General features: G+C 37.7%; 1 protein-coding gene across 9 annotated transcripts in view; it reads right to left on the bottom strand.

Annotated features, from left to right (window-relative positions):
• Positions 1-22,435, bottom strand: part of RGS7 (regulator of G protein signaling 7) — a 294,620-nt gene that overhangs the window by 204,877 nt on the left and 67,308 nt on the right. Inside the window, exon 2 of one of the 9 annotated variants that reach the window (XM_063328948.1) lies at positions 14,284-14,324. The exons of the other annotated variants lie outside the window; for them this stretch is intronic. The gene's annotated coding sequence lies outside the window, so the exon portion shown is untranslated. The remainder of the gene's footprint in view (positions 1-14,283; positions 14,325-22,435) is intronic. 9 annotated transcript variants of the gene reach the window in all.

Below are 22,435 nucleotides of genomic sequence, written 5' to 3'. Positions count from 1 at the left end.
AGTCACTTAAAAATATACTGAATAGTTCTGAACCCAGACCAAACCCCTGTAAAGCTTCCCTCCCTGCCTCCATCACAAAACCAAATAACTACCCTCAGTTCTTGTCTTTCCAGTAATTATTTATCAAAGGAATGATATTCCCTCTTAGGTCTTGTCTGCCTTGCTTTCATAAAAGACTCTGGTGAGAGATTTTTTCAATAGACATTGGGATGTCCAAGTACAGCACATCATTCAGGTCACCCTCATCAGCAAGGTGTGCCAAGTCCTTCAGAGAACGCCTAAAGGACTGTTAGGCAAGACTTCCTTTCACAAAAGCCATGCTGACTGTTCCTCCCAAGTGCATCTACCATATCTACATCATATTTATGCACTTGTTCACAAAGTGCAATTTAAAGCAATTTCTACTACTTCATACAGCACAGAGACTTACAGGCTTGTAGTTCTTCAGATTTCACATCAGGTCCTTTCTAAAAACTGGTATCGTATTTGCCATCCCCTAAAACTAGGTGCCAAGACAAATTTTAAATGAGAAGTTACACATCACCAACAGTAATACAGCTATTTGCCTCTTGAGCTCCTGCAGCACTCCTAGGTGAACACCATCTGTTCCAACTCTCCCGACATACTGAAAGACTCCTCATATTCCATATTTTGATGCAGTATAGCAGTCAGATGTAATTAAACATTTCAAATTAGCAATTCATTAAACTGCACAAATCAAATTCACCTGCTGTATGTTATTGTTATTGTCTGGCTTTTGACATTACCAGCATAAACTACCTGACTGCCTTGTGATGCCTGAAACCCCACTGAAACATTGGGTAAAAGCAGAATTTATGGAGAACTCAATGTTTTATTTAATCAAGTAAAAATAACAGTAATGTGGTCCACTGAGCTACAGAAATGCACAAACGCACACTTGCATTATTTCCTTAGAAATACACAGAATTTAAAATTGCTGCTTATAGCAAACACCTAGGAATTGGGGTTCTTAGATTTTCTTCTACAAAACAGAACCCTCCTGAGCCTGACAAGTGAGCACAGGAAAATAAACAACAAAAGTTAGCTAACAGTAACCCGTATTTGCATATTTAAGATTCTCAGATGGTCTAATAATGTTATTTTGGCCTTTTATATAACTGCAGCAAAACAGAAAATGCAGACATTGCTTTGAAGACTTTCTTTGCTAGCTTTTCTTCACCCACAAATATACACAGACAAGCATTTTGACTGCTACTGTACATGGCTAGAAAACCTTCTAGGACAGACGCTAGATCCATCATAACATGAGCTTGACTGAAAAATTAAATCCAAATGTCTCCGTTACCTGAACGTCCATGTTTCATTGATTCATCATCATGAAAGCCAGGGTTTTTTTACTTTTCTGCTAGTGGAACTGCCATAGTGCACAATGGTATTGCTTCAAGGTTTGCGTTCATTATGTTAAAACATTTTTTATCAGTTTTGAGGTAATACTGAGTGCTTTTAGAAAACTTGTTGGCACATCATGAAAACTGTAGCTGCTTTGTAAGACATAATAATCATATTAGATATGTAATAACAAATATTTTCAGAGTGGTATAAATAAATAAAAAATAAACTTAACATTTTTTCCTAAAATCGCTCATTTATTTCTGCTAAAAATTTTCTATTCAGATTTCTGAGTTTCTCAGGTGCATGAATTTGCTTCATAGAATTTGATATTGTAATGACACATACATTAATCAGCTACTATTGTTTTATTAGGGGGAGTTTTTCGAAGGACATGAGCTAGTCAGGCATGAAATTGATATTCCCAAGTACTTTATTCCGGTTTTGTTTCTGAAAAACCACAACTCTGTTCCAATTTTTATAGGATATTTTTGTGTAAAAGTTCTCGTACAATTCCAGGAATAGTGTTTTATGCTTTAACTATGAAATTCAAAAGGTATCTGTCATCCTGAAAAACACATTAATTTAAAAGAGTACTTTCTAAAACCATTGTCTCCTGCAGAAGAACGAGGACATAGAAGTGAGTCTCCCCATGCCAGAAGACTTCCTCCAATCCAACGCATTCTGGGCTCTGCAAAATTCTCATCACACACAAAAGGTTGTACGTGAAATACAGGAGTCTGTAGATGTAGGGCATATATACCAACCAGACTGTTCATGCCATGGAATATTCAAAATGGAGATTTGTGCGTTGTGGAAAAATGCGCCAGGTGTGTCTAACAGAGGACATCAGCACCCAAGGTTTGACAGATACTGGAAAGAAAATTATGCCAGAATTTCTGTCACAGAGCTGGCAGTCTAGAAATCCTAGGAGCCTCAGCTTGCAATCAGGCATGCTAGGGAAGTCTAGTAAGGATTTTGGCACCCTATTGCAGAACTGTGACTCAAAACCTCAGGAACCCTTGACTGCTGTCTTGATAATGTCACTGAGCAACTGTAGCACACAAGGAGAACGCTAAAATTTAGAAACATTACATTTCAGTGTTTCTAGGAAAAGGAAAAGAAGAATCTCTGGCTAAAAACTAATTAAAAATAGTATTAACTATTTAAGACCAAATAATGAAAACCCTAGAATTTTTACATCTGTACTCACCACTTCTATTCAGGAATAAGAGACCTCAATTTTCACGCAGACATCAAAACAAATCATTCCACTATCAGAAGCTGATGGCCTGGTTGGGTGCAGATTGGACCCAGGAGGTCTGTAACCTAAACTCTTTGAATTGCTCTTAGTGAGTAGTAGAAACGGTGCTGCAAATGATACAGCTCACGTCTGGGTTTTAAGTACCATTCCAAGCAATTTAATTTCTGAAAAGATCTTGTCCTATATTTTCTAACATTTCATTAGATCAGATAACCATTCACATATTGGAACAAAGAAGCAAAAGGAGCCACTGTCTTTCCATTTTTCCCCAAACAGCAGCCACAATATCCAAAATAGTAATAATGCACAACTGCACAATTGTTTAAGGTGAGCATGTGGTCAGGGAAAAGAACACATACCAAATATACCTTTTAAGCATCATCTATAAGTTGCTTCCAAACTTGCCTAAAATAAGCCATGCTGGTTTTGCAGTGACGTCAGAGCTCTAACTGAAATGCTTCTGGTAGCCTTGTTTGAGCCCTTCCTCGTTCTCAAATTCTGTTTCTTTCTGGAAAAATGCATTATCTTGCCAGAATAAATGGTAAATAAACACCATTTTCTTACTGCCTAGGCTAGCTGACAGTGGGACAACCTTTTATATCCTAATTACCTCAGCATGACTTAAAACAGCACAAACTGGTTCTAAGTAGCGGAAGCATTTTTAGACATCTGAGAGAGACTTCCCACGAAGGTAGATTAATACCGGGAAGAAGTTAATGTGTAAAAGTTAAGACAAATTACATCTGTTTTCCACTAAACCCCTGTCACAACAGAAAGCTTTTTGCCTTTCTCATTTTCTTCAAATATGATATATCTGAAAGACAGATGAATCTGTTACAGAAAACAAACAACCCCAAAATGGACAGTTAAAAAACACCACAAATTATGGCCTCCTGAAGCAGCATTTTCCACCTAATCCATTAGTAGCCAATAACAGGTCTTGGAAATTTTCACCTTGCAGAGACACAGAGCTCAAGGAGCCATCCTGGATGATGAAGCTGTATGGGGGAGCAAGGGTATGACACAGCTATTACTCAGCAGAGGCAGAGAGAAGATAAAGCTTTACAACTGAGAAAAAACATTCCCATTGCTCAATGAAAGAGCGTTTTGTAAGTACAAAACTGGCTAAGCCTACAGAAGTTTTATATGCATCAGTTCCATTAAATCTAATGGAAACTTTAGAAGTTGAGTAAACTGTTACTCAAGCAACTATAGAAAAAACACGCACAGAGCTTCCATTAATTAAAGTACAAGATAAACTGACAGTAAATTTTATAACCATAGAATCATAGAGTGGTTCAGGTTAGAAGGGACTTTGACTTTTCCCTTTCACGGAAAAGGGAGCGTAGATGAGATTATCTTGAAAATCTCCAGTGATGGGGACTCCACCACACCTCTGGGGAGATTGTTCCAGTGAATGATTGTTCTTACTGAAAAAATTATTTTTTTTATCAAGGTGAAAATTGTCTTTGCCAAGACAATTTGTGGTTGCAATTGTCCAAAGATACCATACTGTGGGGTAATGAAAAGGAAATAACAAAAAATACAAAGACAACAGAAAATCAAGTGCTCACAGAACCTTTCTGTTGAGTTAACAGCACTCATCACAAAAAGTTACAAAAATACATAGAACAAAGAACCTTTTGCAATTGTTAATTTAATAATTTACTATATCCATTTAAAGTTATTCATCGTTTTTTATTCTTTTTCAAAGGGATGCCAGACAAAGTTTCCTTAACACATATGCTTAAATTTTCAACATTCCCCGAAAGGAAAACCTTATTTTTTGCAGAAAGTGACATATTAATTATGGTCTAAAAGGTATAGCTTTACATCTGGAGGTTATTCCTACTTTAGTAATTCCAAGTACTGTCCTCAGGTAGGCTAAGGACTTGAAAAAGATTTCTGTTCTTTGGAAGAATAAAATACCATGACTAAAATAAACATAATAATGTTCCATGAAATGTGAAAATAAATTACACGACTACAAAATACAAGTTAGTATTATTTGTTAGCTGGAAATTTGTAGGAGCAAAACTGGAACAGTACATCAGGATGCCAAGAATCTGACCTTCAATGCCTCTCATAAATTAATAGCTCCAGAGAGCCTGCTCCATGTGATATGTACCATCTCCAAGACTTGACTTGGATACCTGGAGTGAAGTGCTACTTGGTGGCGTTCCCAAACAGCATGACTAGGTTCCCTGTGAACTCATCTACATTAGCACATCAGTTCGGATGACGAATCCACTTCCAAGGCAAGTTTTCCACTTAACTGTGCTTTGGTTCACATTACGGAGCAGTCTCAGAGGACATCAACTGGATTCTTTTCACATTAACGTAAACCAGAAAATATGCTCATAACCATTAATGGCACCATGTAACCAGACAAGAGGTAGGCTGAAATAACGCACCTCAAATGTGTATGATGTGGACCACACCAACCACTTTATTTCATAGAGCTGCTCCCACTGACCCCTACCTCCCTGCGTGGAGCTCTTGAGTCACTCAAAGCTTTATCATCCCTGGCTGAGAAGCATTTTGTCTCATGGAATCAAGTTTCAGCTGCACTCCACATGCACTCTTGCAGGTACCCCCCAGGGGATGCTCTCAGGGGACCAGTACTGCCTACCCTAGAAAACAAACCTTCCCAGACGGTCCAAGTCCCTTTCCAGATAGTATCCATGTACTAACCAACCTAAAAGCAACTAGTAGGACAAAATTCATGCACAAAAGAACTGCAAGGATTTACTCAGTGATTTGACAATCAATGTTTAATGCCACAGAAGGAAAATAAATGCTATTATAAATACATACATACTGTTAAGAGAATAGATGACTATTAAGACAGCTCTGCAATATGGCCCAGCTGTTTCAAGTAAATAGCAGAAGATGCGTTCAGCTTTTACTGGCAGCTTAAGAATCTTGAGACTTCCTACTGTTCCAATAGTAAGAATAATTGTGTTACTAAACCTATTAGTTATAAAAAAGTGGTATCATTGCCACCTGGAATGTTAGCTAAATAAGACTGCCTTACAAAAATGTCTCAACTCCAATTATAATGCTGCCATTTACCTTTATAAAACCAACACAAGTATAAAAAAAAAGTGGTGCAAGTTTTGAGTGCAGGGAAGCTCAAAGGACAATGAAGAATTAATATGACCCAGCAAGTTTCCTTACAAACAAGTTATCAGAAAGCAGAATTTGACTTCATCTAGTCACTAAAAAATAAATTCTTTTGTCACATGCCAAAAGAGCAAGATTGTGGTTTAAAGTACTGAAGATGGCTGTTTCTGTCAGGTCGTGTAGAATGCACTTGAGTTAATAATGTATGTGTTTCTTCTCCTCTACCTTCTTTAGATTTTCTTCCACAATATATGTGGCATTACTGAGAAAGAGTGGGCTACAGGTGTTCAGAGTCTCAGGAAAAATATTTTCTGACACTGAACCTCCGTAGCACAAAACATATTTTAACATAAAAAAAGGGTAATTTTATTTTACCAGTCACCAGGAAGTTCCCCAAAGCCCACAATGCCTCTCTGCAAATGACACTGCATCATCCAATACAACAATGACAAGTTAGAAATAGAGTAAGTACAGCATGAGTAGGCAGGCTGCCCATTATCTACAGTTTTCAGAGTATAACTGAGTTTCCCTCAGTAGCATTTTAGATTTCACTTCTCCATAATCAAACAAGAGACTCGTGTACCTTGAAACCCTTAAAAAAAAAAAAAAAAACCCTCGTCAAGCAGTTTTCATACCTTGCTCTACAATCTCAAAACAACCTGCCCAGAAGCAGCTTTGCGTCCCTGAGGAGTTTCACCTGTAAAACAAACTCCATTTGAGATTTAGTTTCCTCTTTATTCCATATTATGGAAAAAGACCCATGGATATTAAAAATTTCTTAAAGGCAAAAGAATTCTATTCTTCATGTATGAAATTCCACCAGCTTTTATAAAAGCTCAATGCTTACCTGTAGAACTTATACTAACAATAATAAGTTAATGAGGGCTGACAGAAATGTCACTGACAGGGAACCACCAAGCAAAAGTGTTCCCTTGGCATCTTCCAAGTAGCCAAACGTTTATTTATTTATTTTCCATTTCATAAGAAAATGGATTGAACACCTGAAAAATGTACTCTTCTACACACATCTGAATTCTCTCTCTGAGATGTGGCCCACAAACTACATCCTTCCACTTTTTTTAAGTAAGCTAACAAAAACTTGAGGTGTGGGTCAGTGTCAGCTCACCTTACACAAGTCAGCAAGCAATTCTATAGCTCTGCAGGCTGCTCTGATACTTTTTATTTAGAAAACACTTTAATGCTACAATACATAATAAATATGCCAGACATATTTCTACTTCCATAAAAGTACATCTTTAATACAAGTTTGTAAAGAGATACATTGACAATGACCCTTTTTCTAGAAATGTTGCCTTTTTTCTTAAGATGCCTGCTCTGGAGAAGGAATACTAATGCACGAATCCAAATAAGATTTCACTTGACAAGACACAATTCCTTGTGGAAAAAATAAGGATATGGTAGACCACTACTACACAATTACTATCATCTCCCAGATACAAACCCAGGCAACCTTCGTATCTCACACATCTGTACACAATCAGTCAGAGACTGAAGGGAACACACTATACAGATTTTCTTTGCCACCTGTAAGCTCCTTGTAGCAAAAGTCCAGATAGGAACTAGAAAATACAAACCTTTTAAAATTCTTCTTAGGTAGCAATACTAAACTGACCCTTCTGGCAAACCATTCTTTAATTAAAGCATGAGATATGAAGAAACACACAGCTTCTCAAATAAACATTTCTCTTTAAGAGTTGCATAGAGTGCAATTTCTTATGATTCATACGCATGTACTAGTATCAGAAAAAGCATCAACTCTTGCATAAGATTAATTGATTGGTGCACAAAAATCCTCACCTTTCAAAAGGAAATGGGTGTAAATTCCATTTCTTAAAGTTAACAGAACATGGTTTAAAGCCTTTAGAATGCCACTATGCACAAATTAAAATTTGCTGCCTCACGTTTGATTGTTCAGGATCAAACCAATGCTACAGTTTAGGTTATCTTTGTAACAACCAGGCCCAGAACACAGTGGTTTTCCCTGTGAAGTGGCATGGAAAGCAATGAGGTAACGTGCACAAATACTGCACAGGGGCTTTCAGGTATAATCCTGCCCTGAAAATAGTCTTTTTTTATACATGATGTTGGGGTTCACATCTTACCTGAGAGTCGCTGACCTCAATGACCTTTTCTTTATATTGCAGACTGATGCTCCAACCCTAGCCTTGCAAAACTTGGACAAGTTGTGGTCATTTACATTTAATTTCTCAAAATCATCAGTAGAGATTATTTTCACAACCTATGCAGTTCCATGAATCCTTAAATACATGGATTGCGAAGTAGGGTATTGTGGCATTCCTCAAAAGCAGGAAAGGTGGCATCACAAGTTCTGTTACGTTATGACAACAAAGACTATACAGCTGACAACAGTGATGCACTTTTAAAAAGTTCACATCATCTGATAGGGTAAAAAAAGCTCTATTCTGAATTTGGTTTTTGCATTTTATTACATACCATCTGCTCTTTAACTGCTGGGCTAAAATTCAGTTGGAAAATGTGATTTTCATCAAGAGATTTTCATCAGGAGTGATGACTTCTTTCCAAAGTCAATACCAGCTTGAAGTTCTTCAGCCTATATTCTTATCACTTTATTTAGTTTTATTATTTATTATTATTATTTATTATTATTTGCATCAAGAAGAGTGTGGCCAGCAGGTCGAGGGAGGTCATCCTCCCCCTCTACTCTGCCTTGGTGAGGCCGCACCTGGAGTACTGTGTCCAGTTCTGGGCTCCCCGGTTCAAGAGAGACAGGGAACTGCTGGAGAGGGTGCAGCGGAGAGCTACCAGGATGATTAGGGGACTGGAACACCTCTCTGATTAAGAAAGGCTGAGGGATTTGGGTCTCTTCAGTCTGGAGAAGAGAAGACTGAGGGGGGACCTTATCAACACTTATAAATACTTAAAGGGTGGGTGTCAGGAGGATGGGGCCAGGCTCTTTTCAGTGGCGCCCGGGGACAGGACAAGAGTTAATGGGCACAAACTTGGGCACAGGAAGTTCCACCTAAACATGAGGAGGAACTTCTTTCCTTTGAGGGTGGCAGAGCACTGGAACAGGCTGCCCAGAGAGGTGGTGGAGTCTCCATCTCTGGAGACATTCAAAACCCGCCTGGACGCATTCCTGTGCAACCTGCTCTAGGTGACCCTGCTCTGGCAGGGGGGTTGGACTAGATGATCTCCAGACGTCCCTTCCAACCTTATGATTCTATGATTATTCCACAGGTCTGTAAAAAAAGGACAGTGTTTTCAGCTGTCAAAGAAAGAAAAATCTGTCCTTCCCATCATCAGCCTTCAGCTATTTTAGCAGCCCATTAACACTTTGAGGTCTACCATCATGAAAAATTTAGCTTTCTTCAGTTCTTTAAAAACACATCTAGAAAACTGAGACAGCACTTCCTTCACTCCTTTGCAAGGCTGTCATCTAGACTGTGGTGTTCAGGTGGCTTCATCACCTTTTTTCCAGTGTTTTCTGTATTTCTCATACCATATAACTAAAGACTTGGGCATGTGGTTTACGTAAACAGACTTCCTGTGAAAGACTTGCTCAGGAAGTTTTATTTCAAGGCTTTGAGAATCTGCACCTCTCACATATGCAAAGCACTTCAGTCTGGTAACAGATCTATTCTCTGGCTCCTCATGTCCTCCAAGTTCAGCTACAGTGACAGGACAAAAGAGGGTTTAGACTGGACCTGGGAAATGCAGTGGGGGTGAAAAGATTACAAAGCTTTTGGCCCCCTCTTATGAGGGCTGCTTGAAGAAACACACCTCTCTGGGATTTCCTTGCATCTGAATAGACTTCATCAGGCAATGCAGACATCTGCCTGCAAGCAAATCCTTCTGAGCTCTCCTTTTAGCCCAACAGTCTTTTCTAGGGTGTGATTTCCTGATTCTAAAGAGAACATTCACATTCAGCTGGGAAAAATCGAATCACACAAACTATCTGTTTATCTTCACTGACCGTAAAGAGAATTTGAGGGGCCCTGATCAACTGCATGTCTATAGTAATTCAAGAAGGGTCCCAGCCCTGGTTTGTGGCATTCTAGCAAATCCAGGATAATGACTGCAGTCCAGATGCTGGATTCAGCAAGTATATATAGTGCGTTGATCCCCAAGAAACTGTTTTTACATTGTGTATCTCTACAACAAATCCATCTGCATGTCTCTCTGTTTCCTCAGGCAAAAATATAGTAGTCCTAAACATATGATTCTGGAAAATACAACATGCTCAAAAGAATATCTTGTTTGAATCAGGGCTTTACATGGCCTTCACTTGGGCAAGGGAAATGGGACGCTGGACATGAAGATAGAAACAAGGAGAATCAGGTACCTAGTCCTTTTCATTTACACTAAAAGACCCCAGCTCCTATTCAAGCTTACATACAAGTCCTGGCTCTTACACATCTAGTAAGATTAAACAGAAAACCAGACAGTTGCTGCTATGGCTAGGTCAAGACTTTCCTGTCTCTTGAAGAAAGAGACAAGATTTCAAACATATTTTCATTCCTAAAATGGGAGGGAAAACACTTCACGTTTCTGTTATGCAGAAATCTAAAAGCATTTTGGAAGAAGTTTAAAATAGTCTGGGTTGACCTAGGTCATCATTAAAGCTCAAAGCCAAATTAAATCACTTCAAACTAGACTTTTAGGTGTTGTGCTGGATTCTTCAACCATTTTGAACTACTTGAATGAGCTGAAATTAAACAATGTTTCCTGACATAATTTATGTTTGACAATTAAAAATTTCCATAGAAGATTGAATCTCAAAACGTGTCCATCCAACTCCAAAGGCACTGATGCATTTAAAGGTACTTTAGATTTCAGTTACAGTATCTACTCCTTTGTATGGCAGAGGCCTGAATTCACCATCATCTTGAAATAAGAAGATACGGAAGGATCCCTGCTCCCACCCCTAGTCACGTGCTCCTCTCTTAAAAGCAAGCCTCTATCACTTGAGCAACACTTAGGTCTTCATTTGTGAGGCTGAGAAGATGGCAGTGTAGAGACAGAGGAAGAAAGTTATGCTCTGAACTGGTAAAAGATCACTGAACAAATCAATATATGCCAATTAATATGAAATTGACAGAACACTAGAACATGGACAGAGATTATCTTCAAGGCATGTTATTGCTCATTGCACCCCAGTCATCCCTTAAAAAAATGGGGGGGTGTGATACGTTCCCTATTCAATTGAATGTTTCTCCCCCTGTGTTTCCAGATACTCCTCTCTTAAAGGATAACTCACATTCCCCAGAATGCCGAGAGATCTGCAAGTCTGACACTGAGATGGGTACATTAGACTGGCAAAAGTTTGCACACACTGCATCAAATGAAAGGATTTATGGTGGGGAGATGAGAAAACTGAAGGTCTGAGCAAGGTACTTTATTTTGCAAATAATACATAATCAGGGAAAGCCAAAGCTTAAGAAGTTAATTCAAAACAAAGCAAATGTATTTCAGGTCTCTTGAAATTTGGAAGGGACCCTACCGCTCAGCATTAAAACTTGCTTTTAGTTGGTAAGGAAGTACAAATAGACCAAGGCAGAGTACATAATCTGTGAAAGGTACATTTAAAGGAGTGGTCTTTTAGCCTTTCAAATCTTGTTCTGAAAATCACATCTGCTATCCATATTAAGGTACAGAACTGCTTTGATTTTAGCAAAAAATACGTTACATCACCTTACATAAGCAGCAAGCAAAAACTGATGAACTTCTGTTATGATTTAAGTGCCACTGGACACGCACGAAACCAAGGAAGGTGCCAAGTGTTAACTGCACCCGCCCTAGCTTCCCTCTAAACTGACAATTCATGAAGAAGCTTATAAAGACAAATTGGAAGAAGGTTTCCAATATGCCAGATTAAAAATGTAGGAAAGAATTTAAAGCTTTAAAATTAGGAGAGTGGCAACAAGCCAGAGCAAAAGAAAGAAGCAGAGAATGGAACTAAAGAACTGGAGGAGCAATGGAAGCAGCTGGGTGAAGGGGTGGGAAAAGAAGAATCAGGGCTGGAGAGTGAAGTCACGAAAGTATGGGGGAAGGTGTGGGAAAGAAGCAAGCAAGAACCTGAACAGAGGAGAAAAATAAGGGAGAAAGTAGACAGCATACATTTTAAACTATACATTTGAAGAAGCTTTGCATTTTTACCATCTGGCAGCATATGCAGTTTAATACGAAGTGCTGGAATGTGTTTTGTGGTGCGGGGAGAACTGTTTCATGAGCTCATCTGAGCTAGATACCTACCACTTAGTTACCTTCCGAGAAGTGGGAGAGGACCCAATGATGACTCGGATGATCATGTCTAATCCCATCATCAGTAAAAATTAAAAATGGGTTCAAGTCAAAGCCAGATACTCATGGTGATGCAAACCTCCCTGCTCAGCTAAACCCCCCAAAGTGACATAGCAAATCCTCCTACCTCCAAATAACGCATAACACTAGCATCTAGGCTAAGTAACATTTTCCAAGAAATTCGTTATCTGTTCGTCAGGGGACAACAGATAGGACATTATTGGGACAACTTCCCCCAATAATTCTTCTGCTTTTAAGTTCACAAAGTTGTTAAAGAGCAAACTGGGGGAAAAAAAAAAAAATCCCAATTCTTACAAGTCCTGTCTCTTTACAGACAGCCACACCTGGCAGTGATTTTTGGGAGCAGAGGCTGGCAGTCCCTACTATGTCTCAATTAAAACTTCACAGGTCTTCACAGGCCAGTTCCATTATCAAACTTGAATTCATGTTTCCATTTACTCTGACTTACCAGCACCTACATACACAGCACTCGTTTCCAGTCCTAGTGGAAAGAACATGGTGTTTTCTGCTCAGGGTGCTTGGAACCAAATCATGGAACAAACTATTCTGATGAATAGGCTCACCTGTTTCAAGGATTCCTCCCTGCTTACAGGCATTAATCTGTTTTTGAAGATATGCCAGATCATATGATCAAAGGCATAAGAACAGTTTGACACAGGTAAAGTTATGCTGAAGTTGTGTTAAGACTCCCAATTATCTGTCATGCTGTATGCAACTTATCTGACTTAACGAAATACAGTTCGAAATGTAAGAGATGTAAGAGAGGCAGTATTCATCCTGTGCAACTAGACCTCCATGGTTACACCTGTAGGTAGGGACAAGACAGCTGAAAAAGTTTATATAAAAACTACAGAGGGGAAAAAAAGATGGTTTGTTATCTACCAAAACATGCTAAAAGAAATATGCATACTTTCCCAAGAATGTATTCCAAACTTTTTATAAAAGAGTACAGGTGTATTTAGTAAACTACCAGCACTGAATAACAAACCACACTAAAGTCTCTATGTTTTTAAATTCTGCAGCTGCAGGGTTTGCCACACAATCTCAGTGGAAAAATCAAGATTCTCTAGCGTTAAAGAACCCCATGATTCTAGTGTAGCTTTTTGGTAGGAAATAAAACCCTAAAAACATAAACTGCAATTAAGCTGTTGAAGCCATGTTTGCCTGAATTTGCAGAAAGTCTGACATAAGAGAAATATGAATTCTGCAGTTTCATTTCAGCATCATCATTAACTATCTCATGGTTAATCAAATATGCTTTTCAGACAAACCAATCTGTCTCCTACATCTTCTTGCACAGAATAAACCTCAGTTATTTCAAAGTCTAAGCCATTATGAAGATTTGCCTTGGAAAACTTTGTCACGAAGAAGGACACAACACCACACTATTCATTTTCATATTCAAAACTTTCAGTACAGAACTCAATTTCACATTTTTGTCTGAAATCAATGAAAAAAACTCCAGCTGCAGAAGTTACTGTCTTCCAGGGAACACATAAGACTTAGTTCTTGGTATTCAACACAGCATGTTCTCACAATGTATATTTTTTCAGATATGTATCATTTTGAAAAAGCTTCTTGTTTCCCAACTGCAATTCAAAATTTTCACAACAACTATAAAAAACATGCCATAATCCCTGAGAAACTAGTGCCAGCAGCTGCTTAGCAGTCTTGGCCGAATTCAGAAGAGCCTTACATACCCATTGCAGTCTTAGTATGACTGCAGAACAAATATAACTTTGCCTCTAAATCATATTGGAGATGGTGTTAAAAATGGTTGGAGAACTGAGGCAAAATTGGCAGGAACTGGACGTTTGTACTCATTGCAAATCACTTTAAATTTAATCTTCAAACAAACATAAACCTCATCTTGAGTTACAATTTAAAGTGATCCGGCCATTATTCTCCAAGGCCCAATGTTTGCTTAAATGCCTCAGTGATGCCAAAAAGCAAAGTAGTTCCTAAAAGGAATTTATAAAAAAATAAATCCAGAAAGGAGAACATATGCTTTAAATTCAGCTCTACATTAACAGGAACATTCATACCTCTCTATTTACTTGGCTCTTGGTATAGAGGGTAAATCTAAAGGAAAAAAATCTCAATTTCTGGATCTCATGCCAACAAGAACTGTGGGAAGACAGAGATGCCAGTTTGTGTTCTCCTAAGCATTCTAGGGATTTAGGGACAAATTTTCATACCTTATGCCTGCAAGCTCTCTCAAAACTGAAGGAGAGTTCCACTGGAAAAAATAAAGAACATAGGATTTAGTCAAGCAGAGTTTCTAAGGCCTTCTACAAGTATAAAGACTAGAGGTCTCTTCAACTATATAGTCACAATCCCTTACTTTAAAAAGGGTTTCGTTAACAGTTGCTGTAAGCAGACAACTTGTAGATATAAGAAAATCTAGACTGAAGTTACAAATGGGCTAGACACAGTATGAAGTTCACATTATGGATCATGGAATCTTAGAGCCAGATTAATCCCTGAACTAGTTCCACTGATTTTTCTGGAAGTCCAGAGCTACCGGATTTTGCACTCTGCAGAGTAAGATTCTATAGTACCTAGTGAACTAAAGTGAACATCTAGGCTTTGATTTCTTGAATGCAAATCTGAGTCCACAGTTTCTTACGACAAAACGAATTTTCTGTAGTATCAAATTAAGGACAAACAATTTTCATATCTTTGACAAGTGATGGAACTTTCCTTTCCTTTGAGAAACAGCGAGCAGCTTCAGGACTGTACCATTCACTTATATATTATGACAGAAACACTGCTTCTGAGAGATGACAAGGTTGGATCATAGAGGGTGTGTCAAAGCCAAGTACACAACTTTGGGGTGGAGTGATGGCAAGATTCAGGTTAGCAGCATTTTCAAATGTTTGGTTACCACAGGTAATCAAATAAAGAAGCTTAACTGTTAGCAGAATGTGTTGATAACCAAAAATAACAATCTGACTTCAGATATCATTATGATGAAAGTTCAGAAACAGTATTAGAATAAACCTGAAGCAGGTCCATATGTTTCTGAAAAGTTTCACCTAATTAACAACAATATTGAAAGCCATGGTGAATTCCTGGTGATTTGTTATCAAGGCATTATCACATTTATATTGGGAATTCAAAGGACTCTTCCACATAATGGAGAATAATGTTGACTGCAAAGAGGAAGCAATCAAAAAACCCAAACCTAGAATGTTTGTCTCCAGAACTGTGTTGAGACAGAGACAACACAGCTCTGGAGATACACAGAATAACTCAACATTTGTAAAGCAACATCCACTTGCCAGTAAATTTAAAAAAGAAAGTAATTAAGGTACAAAAAATATCACCTCAGGGCACAGTTTCTATTCTTGTAAGTTGGTATCTGTGTCCTACAGTAAAACTTGCCTAACAGAGCAGAGGCATGAGAGCATTTCTTACCAAGTCTGCCAAGGTTATTATGACAAATTTAATTTGTGGTGGTATCACAGTGGGTACAACAGGAACTTCTGCAGCTTTGATGGTTCACAAGAGATGGCACTGTATTAGTGAAATGGAAAGATAATATTTCCACTCTGTCCAGAAATGGACAGCGTTCAACAATAAAACCTGTCTAACAGAAGATGGGGTGGGAGCCCTGCTGTTTAAGACTAACCAGTATTTCCCATAATAAGAAGCTTTTTCTAGTTGTTCATAAAATGATACAAAACAAACCAAAGAAACTAAAGGGACTAAAAGGATCAAATGCCTGACGTGTTAAAGATAATTTTTTAAAAATATTTCAGACAAACCAAGAATCAAAAGTAAAGGAAAAAAATATTCTGTCCATCTTAAAACAATTCATCTAACGTTTTAGAATAGAGGTCTGAAACTTGACCAGTTAAAGAGGCCATTTTACCCTGAAATTCAATTGGATGTATTGGGCACTCCTGTTCATAACTGCATCTGAATCCTTAGAAATTCAAACCAGAATGTCTACCCCTGAGCTGAACAACAGTTCTGTTCAAATTTACACTCTGTTTCAAGACCATCCAATCTTGAAACTGCACAGACACTAGAAAATTCAGTATTTCAATAAGGAGGTGAATTCTTAAACCTCATTCCTGTCTGTATCTCTATATTTATATGAACGAGAAATAAGCACAGAAATAATGAATGCTTATTCAGCAAGCACCTTTTATCACATTACTGCTCATTTCTTTGGGGGGGAAAAAAAAAAAGCAAGGCTTAAAAAAAACATTTTGAAATGCTGCAATACACAACGTTAAATGCTGCAATAACAGCAGCAAATCTCAATACCTTAACTCTGATGCTTGACTTGTAGGCATCCTTGGAAAACTCAAACACCAAACTCATTCAAAGCATGAAAATTAAGTTACAACATCAATGTTGTAAAAATTGTAAATTGTAAAAAAAAAAATTGTAAAAATTAAGTTATATCATCAGTGTAATTACCCAGACAGCGTCACACTGACACCTTGTAATTTTCTAGCTGTTGGAGCAAGGGTTGTTGGAGCTCTACTATGTCTGCCATTTTTCAATAATTACTACCTACTAGAGTTGCGGAAGCCAGAGATGAGAATATTAAACTATTTCTTATATATTTGAACATTACATATGAGGACAAGGGAAAGAATGAGGGAGGAGAGGAGGGAAAAGGCAGAACATAGGCCATATGTCATGGTTCAAGTTTGGATCATGAAGCCCATGCCCTAACTACTATGCAATAATGAATCCTTGTAAAGCAGTTTGGATATTTATTGCCTCTATGAGTTATTACTAATATAAAAAGCAATATAAAATTGTAGAAGTTTGCCTCTCCCTACTTCCCCTTTCCTTGCTGACAGGAGCAGTGGTTATCAGCAACGAGGAGGAGTAGGGTATTCAGTCTTGGTATTTAACTGAGCAAGCTTGGTCCCAGGTGTTCCTAGAGGTCCTTCACTCTCAGATGTTCCCAAAGGAAGAGTTATGCTGCTCCTCCTTTGGGGTGAGGTGGATAAGTTTTAGGAGGTGGGGAGCATCTTCTGGATTGTTTGATCTTTACTGCTTGGTGGACTGCTCTGAGCTATCACTTGAGATAGTTGCATCCAGCAAATATTCTTGTATAAATGTAATTCTGTTATTTCTGCCAGCTATGGGAGGGAACTGCTGCTGGTGCTGCAATTGTTGACAACAGTTGCCTAATTGTGCTTATGTGACCAAAGGTACTTACCTAAAGAGTGGAAGTCTTGTTTCTGACAACGAGCTATAACAAGTGAAATAAAAATCCTTGAAAACCTAATACAACTTCACCATAAAATCTCCAGATTTTTCAGATGTTGCTCTTCATGTAATTTTAACATTATTCAATTAGAACAAAGAATGTCAGAATAAAAGGGCATATCCAATTTAGACTAGAAAGTCACAAGGGCCACAGACATTAAATCAGTTTTAGTTTCTTCTCTACCGCTTTGGAGATTTTTTTATTATTTTTTTTTTTACCCATGATCACAGATGAAAGCAAGTACTTTTATAAATGCAGCAACTAATTTAAAGAATGTCCTCACAAATCTTCTCCACTCTGCAACAAAGCAAGTCTGAACCACGTGATAACAGTGGCATGGCATAATTTCGGTCAGATTCTCGGTTCCTATCGCTACAGATGTGAAGCACAGTGGATGTCAGCCAGCTATTATTCTCCTCAAACCAGTAGATGTATTTACAGGACAATTTAAACCCTTCTACAATTCAGCACAGATTTAAGGATCCTCTTCATTTTGCCAATCACAATATAAAACTGAGATGCTTGCAGTAGCCATCACACACTGAGTACTCTAATCACCCATTCCTTTTCCAGTCATATCCATCATTTGGAGAACATGGGAGAAGCGTAGTGTCATTTATAGCAGGTTTCTCCCTCACCAAAAAAAAACAGTCAAATGATCTAGTTTTTACATAAAGAAATGGAGAGAAATATGTTTACACCAGAATTTGCACTTACTTGCAAAGACAAGTGTGCTATTTCTCACATCTCACCTGATCAGGTAGTTCAAGTCAAGACTCTTCTAGCCTACTGCAGACAATGAAAAATTGCTTGAGGTAGGAAAATTACTAGACCTACAAATCATGGTTAGAGTCCTGCTTAAAATGAATTAAAGAATTCAATTGTTCTGAATGCAGGAAGACACACAAACAAGAAAAAGATTGTTTCTTTGCTCACTTGTTCAGCTGGAACACTCTATTATTCTTCTACATCAACTCCTCTATCTCCAGCTATCTCATCTTCTTTAATCTTTGACTCTTTCATTGATATACAAAATTTTCACTAAACAAAATACACACCAGGGACAAGGAGAGGAAGAAGGAAGGCATTTTCTGGGTATTATTTTGAGGCTCCATTTGGTTTATCTTTCTGGTTGATTCAGAAAATTAACCATTTCATACATTTACCTCCAATTAGTAGATAGTTGTTATGCCAATTACTTCTCATCTGATACATAACATTTCTTTCCATGGAAGGCAAATACAAGAAATATGTGAGACTGCTCCATGAAGCTAACAATGTTAGTGGGGAACAAGTAAGACCATAGCCTAGAAGGCTAACGACCCAAGTGATACAGTTTTCTTTTTTCGGAGCAACAGTCGTTTCTATTCCATTACTAATTTTACTTCAAGGCAATGTTCATGCACTTTACTCTGAAAGTCCATTTTTTTTTAATATATCGTTTTATAAACAGCAAAGATCAATTCTTGCAAAGTTGTTGAATATTTTACTTTCTAATAATCACTACTATGCCTCTGTTCCATTCTCCACTGAAACAACAAGGATAATAAAACTACTCACAGGTAAATTATTTCCATCTGAAGTTTCTTCTGCACCTATTTATTTTTCCATAATAAGAAATCCCTGTCTGCAAAGCCAAAACAAGCTTCAGGAAACTACAGGTTGCATATCTTTAGAAAAATCAGTTGTCTGCATAGAGGAAGATGCTAAAAAGTGTTTATGACAAGGTGAAATACATGAAGACTTACATAAGAGTTTTTTAATCAATTAAAATATGAAACAAACAGAACTACATGATTACATTCATTCTCAAGCACAAATACAATTTTACATAGGAAGTTGCAACTTGTTGCCCCCAGCTAAGCACAAATACATTCTCAATCTTAAATACACATTGAAAAATAATTAGATTTTGTAGTCAGGCTTGATTAAAGTTACAGTTTCTGTTATGAACAAAGCTTTAACTGGGTCACCTATAGCTTAGGCAAGAGTTTAATCACAGCTTCTCTCTGCTTTTAGGATAAAAAGTAGGATTTTCCGGAATGGATCACTTATCTTTAGCTTTTTCTGGTATCATCATCATACTCTGATCAGTTTGCCATTTTTCTTGCCCTCAACATACCATTACCCATGATAAGCATGGAAATTCATATTTCAGAAATTAAATTAATTTCTACCACCATGATACTATTTAAGAAAGTCTCATCCTTTTCCTTTCTTTTTTCCATATCTTCCAAGAAAAAGTGTTTTTTTGGCATTTTGTGAAATTTTATTGAAATTGCAAGTCAGATTTTTTTCTTGTGTCTGTTCTTATCGTGTAAAAATGCCTCACAGACATTGAGAACTGTTAAAAAATTTCTGGTTTGATACAGAATTTCATAACGTTGCATGCACTAGACAAGGTCAGACGTCTTTTTAATCAATTACTTCCTATGTAGGCTGTTGTATGTAACCTCAGGAAAAATTTGCATTTTGGCCACTGTGAGGTTTGTAAACTGCAAGCTTACCCTAAACTGATTAATCATGAGAAGGACGCAATGTGTCCAAACCCCTAAACACACAGAAGCCATCTATGTCCATTAACCTAATGGCTTACAGAGGAAGAAGAAATACTTGTCTCAGGATAAGAAGGCTGAAGAGCACTGAGATTATTCGGTAAAATATTTAGTATTTAGCCTATTTACTCTGGTGTGCTGTGGCTTCGTTCCAATATTCTGTCTCATAAAGCTGCTCTGCCTTACAGCATTCAAGGAGACATAATTCTCAAAGATCAACAGAAACGGCTGCATTTGAAGTCAGACAAATTCAGCTAAAAAGATTTTAGGAGAATGTTGATGCAAGTTGCCATTTTCAATGTACGAAGTCTTCTAATTTTCAACACACAAAATGCAAGCTTATTTCAATAAAGAACATATTTCATTAGCATTCAGTGACTTGAACTGAACTATATATGACTCCAATACATATGGCTTAAACTATGTAAGCTACAAATGAAAAAATTCTGCTTAGTAAACTACCAACAACTTTCTCCAGCAATAACTATCATCATCTTGATTGTATTTTCACTAAGGTATAGAGGTAACTTTAGAGTTCATTGAAATTTGCAAGATGATTTGATTACATAGAAGGATGCGAGCTGTACCCTGCCCAAAGGAATATATCTTTCCCCAAAACACATTTTTTGTCGTAACTATATACCAACAGTACTGGACTTTTTACAGTCTAAAACTCTGCAGTGGTCTCATTTACCTAATTACATAATTATTGTAGAGTATGCATGACTTTTAGGATTGATTTCTTTTTAAAATAATGTTAAAAAATCATTAAAGAATGTGTATATATTAAAATACTTCTTCATAAAAACATTTCTCACCATGTAAAGGTATTTGAAATGCTAAATATATGCACCTGATCAAAATCTTCTAATTAAAGTCTATTTTCTAATCATGTTTTTTTTTAATTTACTGAGAATTGCAACATCGCCCTCATACATTCTTTCCTTCCATCAGCAGTGAAGAAAAGCATAGTCTCTAAAGTCAACCTGGACTGACAGCCTAGCTTCAGAAGCACAGCCCTGCGTTCCCAAGCTGGACATGTGAAAACAGAAAGTTTTTATGAGACATTGGCCACCTCCTAGTTCCATAGAGCTTCCCACACTCAAGGCACCAAAGTTAAGCCTGCATGTCTTTGGTTCCCTGCAGGAACAGTAAAAAACATTTGTTATTCCATTATCGAGTTGTCCAAAAGCCTGCCATACGTAACACCTGAAAAAGGAGACCATTTCACCAGTAGCACATCTATTTCCCGTAGTAGAATTTTTATTTTGGACCCTGTTTCAGCATGGCTAAAAAATATTTTAAGTTGCACAGCAAGTGAAACAGGCTTTGAAATCTTTGTCAAAGGTACACAGAACGCATACTAGAAGGAAATCCAAAAGCCTACGAAAAGTGGGGTGTTTGTTATTATTACTGTATATGGGACTCTAACTTTACAATTGGCTGATCTTAAATAAAAATAAAAATAAAAATAAAAGGGATAGACAGTATCTTTAACAGCAGTAATTTGAGGGCAGGAAGGGTGAAAAGCAACCCTAAATATTACCACACCATGTTTTTAGGCTCCTCACCAAGCAAAGAAAGTCAAGCTCTGCATAAGTAGAGCAGCCAAAAGGATCTGTAATTCCCAAGTTTTCAGGAACTTTTTAGATCTGAGATTTTTTTTTTTTTTTTGGGTCACAGTATAAAACCTGACATGTTTGACTAGAAGTTTCCTTAATATTAAGGTAAACTAACTCGTAGGATGGCTCCCACTTCAACCCTAGTTGGGGTTCTAGCCCATCTGGTCTGCTGTCACTGGCAAAATGGCCTCAGCTTTGAGATCCTTCCTTTTTCCCCACTTCCTTACTGCCCCTACAGGGAAAAAAGAAAAATGAAAAAAAAAAAAAAAAGAAACCTCAGTAGCAATGTAGACATTCATTTACAAAATGAAAACAAAACCAACTAGTTTGGCTTTGAAAAAAAAAAAAAACAAAACCACAACACCCGCCCCACCTCCCCAAAACAAAACAAAACAAAACACCACACAGAGAGGTGCGGGCAGACACCGAGACAAAAGCTAGGGAAAAAACACCATCAGAAGATTCCTGAGCAGCTAGTCAGGAGGGAAATGTCAGATTTCACCATAATTCTGCACAGGACAATACCAACCCTGGGTGCCAATCTCAGCATGCATCTCCAGTCATGCATTGAGCACTGTTTCCAAGAGATTTAATGATGGTGATAATGAATTCTGAAAATACTACCCATAAGCAGGCCAATAAAACCAGTAATACTTAAAAACAGGCACAGAAGGCAAATGCCAAAAGGCAAGAGCTTTTGAAGTCTGCAAGTTTACAGAAACAATTATTTGCATGCTGCATTTATTCCTGAGTGTCTGTTTTTATACAAACTTCTGCTTTAACTACAGAGACTGGAGAAAGTCTGTCCAAGACTAATGACAGACCCCTGCCAAGACCAGAGGACCTAAGATATGACCTCTTTGATATAGCATAACCCTACCTCATCTGTTCTTCCGTTCCCAGCCAAAACCAGGTATCACCACATCCTACC

Source organism: Chroicocephalus ridibundus, chromosome 3 (genome assembly GCF_963924245.1).
Source record: "Chroicocephalus ridibundus chromosome 3, bChrRid1.1, whole genome shotgun sequence".
NCBI classification, from domain to species: Eukaryota; Metazoa; Chordata; class Aves; order Charadriiformes; family Laridae; genus Chroicocephalus; species Chroicocephalus ridibundus.
Note: the sequence above shows the minus strand (reverse complement) of the source record. Positions and strands in the feature narration are given on the sequence as shown.